Consider the following 6,000-nt stretch of genomic DNA (forward strand, 5'->3'; position numbering starts at 1 on the left):
AATACCGTATTTGCCGTATAACTCTGCGCAATTCAGTTCCATCTATCCGATAATTCAAAAGAATCGGCGTATAACGAAAAATTACATCAAAACCGCCCAAAAACACATTTGCACATAACTCAGCAACTATGTTTCGTAAGCAACCAAAGTTTACGTTAGATTCAAGCTGTCAAAGTAATCACCCATCCATGCCAACGAAGAAAATTTACTCGCAATCTGCACCGATAAATCATTGAATCGCACTTTTACCCGCATCGCACTTTTACCCCTCCTTACTCTATGAGTAATTTTATTCATCACGGTATCAAAATAAAAAATAGGAAATTGTAATATTATAATAGCATTACCAAGTGTAAGTTCACTTTATGATTCAGCTTATAATTATAATTTATCAGATTGTAATCTCGATCGTTTTTAAAATCCGGAAAGAGGCAGGAATTATCAAATACTTGAGCATTATTAGTTGAAATACTCGGCATTCGTAGTAATTTGTCAGTGCAGTATTTAAAAAAGTTTGTCTAAATAAGCTTGGAAAAAAAGTGCCTTGGGATGAGTGAGCGATTTTTATTGTCTTTAAGGTTTGGGTCCATTTTCGGTGTTTATTAAAGGAAGAGAATTGCTCTGTGAAATCTGCGAAAAAACATCACTAATATTGTTGATAGTACGTCCAGGGCTAGACAAGATGTGAAGCATTAAAGTATCCTTTCTAGTTCTAGTACAACGGACTGGTCCGATACTGGTTTAGACTCCATCAATAGTACTCAACTACCGACCGATAAGTTTAATCTAACTAGCTTTTTTAATGGGGCGACGAAACCGTATCAGTAAATATCAATTACACCAAAATCTTACTGATACTTAGTGATAATAGTGCTTACTGATAACTATCAGTAGTTAATGATAGTTTTCGCATCCCTAACTCGCTGAATGTGAGTTGCGTAGAAATCTTATTTTTTAACAAGATCTTTGTAGATTGCCAATGTAACACGAGTAGAGTATCATTGAGGTCACTTGTAAAAAATATGGTTATGTCGTAAACACTTTTTTGGGAAGGGAGCAAATGTCTGATGCGAAGAATGGTTAATTGAATAAACTGAAAAATCTCGAGACTAAAATATATTGGGCTGTGCAATGGCAGATGGGTCTCGAACCCATCACAATCTCTCGGTCGTTGGCCAAGTGTTTTACCTCGCACTCTTCTATTATCACGGGACTAACTGTACTCGTGAATGTTATTACTGAGCACTTATCTGTATTTACCATTAATCCACGGTTTTCGCAGTAACTTCCAATATTCCGTAGACCGAGCATTAAATTCAGACAATCATCCCTGGACTTGATAGGTAAAAAGATTATTCCATAGTCTTCGGAAGAAATGAAGTAGCTACCCGCTAATAATGCAGAATTTTGTGTGAATGTCAAAACGGTAGCTTGGACAGAAATTTCTCATAATAGTTATGGTACGGAAAAAAATCTTATTTCGAAACAACCGATTCAATAAACTATCCTATCAAGTACGCGTAAAACATGAAGAGCATGTTGCTAGTAAGTGTACCAATAGAGAAGATACGGTTATTAGAGTATAGGAAAATTATGGGACTAGTGCAAAGATCCTATTAACTCTATAGCGGCACCACCCAGTTGAGTTTCGAACATACAACGACTGGCTTGTTGGGCCAGCATCGTACCTCGAAGCTAGCTGGGCGGGCGCACCGCATAGTTTCCTTAAATAGCATAGCATTCTTAAATAAATAGCTCTATGTAAACATATTTTCGGAAGTTTTGACTAAATTGTGATGTGCGCAGGGGCGTTTATGGTAGGACTTCAAATAGGACTTAAACTTGACCTTGAAAGATGACTTGAAGTCACATAAAATTCGATTTAAAATTGCACTTCAAATTGAAGTAGAAACTTTACTTGAAATTGGAGTCAAATCGGACTTAAAATTGAACTTTAAATTGTACTTAAAATTAGATATGAAATTGCACTTGAATTGGATTCAAAATTGAATTTCTACTTGACATCGAACATGAAATCCGAATTGAAACTGAGTTTCAAATTGGATTTTAGATTGGAATCGAAATTTTACTTGAAACCTTACTTGAAATTTGATTGGGAACTGAATCTACTTCCTACAGTGTTCCTACTACTTCTACTGTGCTTCCATGTTACATCTTGAGATGTCCGTGGAGCACGTACAACAATGTGCCCCAAACTGATCACGCCGCTAGTTATTGTTCGAATTTTCGTAGAATATGGCGATTCTATGTAAAACACTAATCTTCAATGCCAAGTGTCAAGAAGGCATAGGAAAACTTTCATCCTGGTATTTTATTTTAATTTGCACAGAATGTATACCAAATATAGCGGCATGGTTATGTCAAAACATAATTACCAGCATGCAAACAAAAAAACGGAAAACGTCTAGTTTGACGTTAATTAATTATTCCCACTTACGACTTTCGTACCGCAGCTGGTCTGATACATTGAAAGTCAATTCACGAACGAAACAATTTTTCGTCATATTCGTTCAGTTTTATTTCAAAATATGGTAAAAATATGTGTCAACTTTCCGTAGAAAACTTTTTATTCATTCAATGATGTAAACACAAACACCATTCACCACTAACAATCCTGTATTCCATCCATAGAGAAAATAAAAAAGCGCAAATCACCCGGAAGTTGGTGAGCGACAAAGTCTATGCCCTCAACTCGGCAGCCAACAACACTTTATCCTCCGCACATTCGTGACGGCTATTGTTTTAATATGAAACATCAACAAAAGAAAAAAAATGAAGCAATGAGCTCGTGGCACGACGCCACAAAGCGATTTCCCCGTTTTTTCCCTTCCCTTCGGAAAAGTTGAACGAAACAACTTTATCTGCCTTCATTTGCAGCGCACTATGCCGTGCATAGTAAATGTGAGAACAAATTGCGGAATTGCAATAAAACAATAAACGAAGTACATTTCAATGGGGGACTAAAAGCCGGGAAATGTACTCTCCATCATAGGGAATATTTACCGTTTAAATCCAGAACAAAAACATGCAAGCGAAAATTATTTTGATTAACGAAAATAAAAATAATAAAACCATGCGTACATCATTCCATCAATTTACAGAACAGATTGATTTCATCACAGGAATGTAAATAAATTTCCAAAGCCGCCCATACCTTGTTAATACACGGCATTCGAACTACACATCGACAGAAGCCCTCCCATTGAAAACGTTATCCTCAAGGCTTCAATCAGCACCTACTTCCCAATCGGAGGCAGCTCATAAAACACTCAACACTCATAAAATACACTTCCCTACCATTTGCACGACCAGGCAAAAAAGCGGTGATGATGCTCACTTTAAGTACAGAAAGACTCAGCTCCCGGAGCTTTCCTGGGAGGAATATTCTATAAACTCGGCAGACACCTACGACCGACGTCTGTGATCGGCAGTTCTGCCAATTCTGCCGTACCATTTTCTCGGTAGGACGAGCAAAACGGGACGACCCCATAAAAGGCAAATTAAACCTATTTTATATCGAAAAGCATTTCCTAACACCGTTCTCTGCGGCAATGAAGCAGCCGTTTGAAGACGAGTCCTAAGGGAAAACCGAACAAAGGACCGAATCGGTCTTACTGTGCTCTTCTGCTCGATGCTCACACACAAAACAATAATTTTCAAACGATAAACTTTTGAAAACGTTAAGTGATGATTATATTCACTTTTCAGCACCTCCGAGCGTAGTGCGACACAAACGATTCATCTTTGCATCGATACTGAGCTCCGCGTGAGAATGTTCTCTTTTTACTTGCGGCCGAAATATTCCTTCGAAGGGTTTCGAGGCAAAAACCCGAGCGACAAGTTGCATCGTTTTCGAACGCAGCACTGCAGAAATGATTCAACCTCCACCGCGCACTGCAATGATGGACTGCTGTGCTGCAGCACCGGCGAGTTGAAGTTGAAGTTTTCATCGTTAAAGTTTTCCTGCCCGACTGTTCGAGGTAGGTACCTACTACCTAGACCGGCATGCCGCAGCAGCAACAGCACCCCTTCGGTTTGGTTTGGTTCGTTTTCATCAGAAGAGTGACGAGATGAAAAAATGGGACGTTTACAAAATTATGAGTTGGTTTATTTTATTAAAATGATGACGGTATCACAGTTTGTTATGTGTGGATGTTGTGTATGTTGCCTGACAGTTTTTTCATATTTTTATTGCCTTTAAATTTAGTATGATTTTTCTAACTTTGTTAAACTTAAACAACAGCTTGTTTTTAAAATATAGAATCAAATCACTCAGTAGCAGATTTAGGATTATAGTACATATCCATTTAACATGTTAGACTCTTTTTCTGAGTGTCTCTTTTTGATATAACAGTCTTCGTTGGCATCTTTGATGACTCACACATATTTGTACCCAGGCAAAAAATAGCTTCATGCTATTCATTATGAATGGCACTCGAATACATTGCAGTTTTTCAGAATGCAATTCAGCTTAAAAAATCTGTTTAAAAATGGGTCAATCAAATGTATCAAAAGCTGAAACCGGTTCAGCTACTTATGAACATAATCTGGTACTTGATTCACATTGAATAAAGCCATCTTTTCAACGATGATCGTACAAAACCATTTTCTTGATCAATAGTCGTATGAACCAACTTCATTCATCTATGGTCTTACCTGTCCATAACTTTTCATTAAACTATGGTCTTATAGTACACTTCATTCAACAATGATCGCACCGAATCACTTTACTTATAAATGTTTGTACCAAACCTTTCAATTCATCTATGGACGTACCGAACCATATAATTTCTTCGACAATGAACGTATCGAATATTTTTACTTATAAATGGTCGTACCAAACCATTTGATGCATCTATGATCGTACCGAACCATAAGAGTAATTCTCGTTGAAACTGACACGAGGTCTACAAATATTGGAATTCATCTATGGTCGTATCGAACCATGTACTTAATTTATTAATGATCGCATCAAATCATTTTATTTATTTAATTCATCCATGATCATACAGAACCATATATTTGATTCACCAATGAACGTACCGAAACTTCTTACTTATCAATGGTCTTACCGAACGTACTGAAACTTTCCCTCTTATTCGGTCGTATCAACGTTTATAAAATAGTTGCCTTTCACAACATTTCACTTTTCAGCTGTAGACGCTGTAGCTGTAGACGTACCTAACGTGGTTCGAAAAACTTTAAATGCCAACTTTTAGAACCTCCCTAACTCAAATAGACTCAATGAAAATTAAAACAAAATATTTTCTTTATTTAGAAATGCACAAGTTTTTACCAAAATCGGAACATTTTGAATTTCGGTCTATTCTTTTAAATGCTAACATACTATTTCTGCTACAGTGATCACGCAACACTATTCGCACGAAAAGAAACTGGAACCCACAGCAGCTCCATCACGTTTACTATCCTTCGCCAAGCAATCCAATTGCCAACGACGAATCCGGTGTTTGTAGAAAATGTCGTGTTTAGACAAGCGTCTCGCAGGGTGCCTGCCGTAAGGAATGGAAAGCCGAGATGGTACGGCTGCGCTGCAAGGAAAATGTGTTTATAATTGATCGCATTCGCTCTGTCTTGCTGCCGAGATTTTGCTGTTGTTCCATTCGCCTGAATATGGAACAGTAAGACTGCAACTGTCGGATGCTCTCGACGTGTGTTTATCGGCACCCAGCAGGTTCGTAGCGAGGTGGGTACGGAATTCGTAGATTTTTTTGACAAGAGTTCACCGGAGGATTCAATACTGCATGCAAAAGTATCAGATATTGCAGAAAACTCTAAATATTAAAGTACTTTCCATTGATTTTTAATAATTTTAATATAATTGAACACATTAAGCCTCAAAATAGATTGCATCGAATCACATTGTAGTACCAAACGTTAACTGCACCCAAATTTGAATTTAGCCCTTTGATATCAGTTGTTCCAGACTACGATCCGCTTCGCATGAAGGAGAATAGGAAA

The sequence above is a fragment of the Sabethes cyaneus genome, chromosome 2 (genome assembly GCF_943734655.1).
Source record: "Sabethes cyaneus chromosome 2, idSabCyanKW18_F2, whole genome shotgun sequence".
Taxonomy (NCBI): Eukaryota; Metazoa; Arthropoda; class Insecta; order Diptera; family Culicidae; genus Sabethes; species Sabethes cyaneus.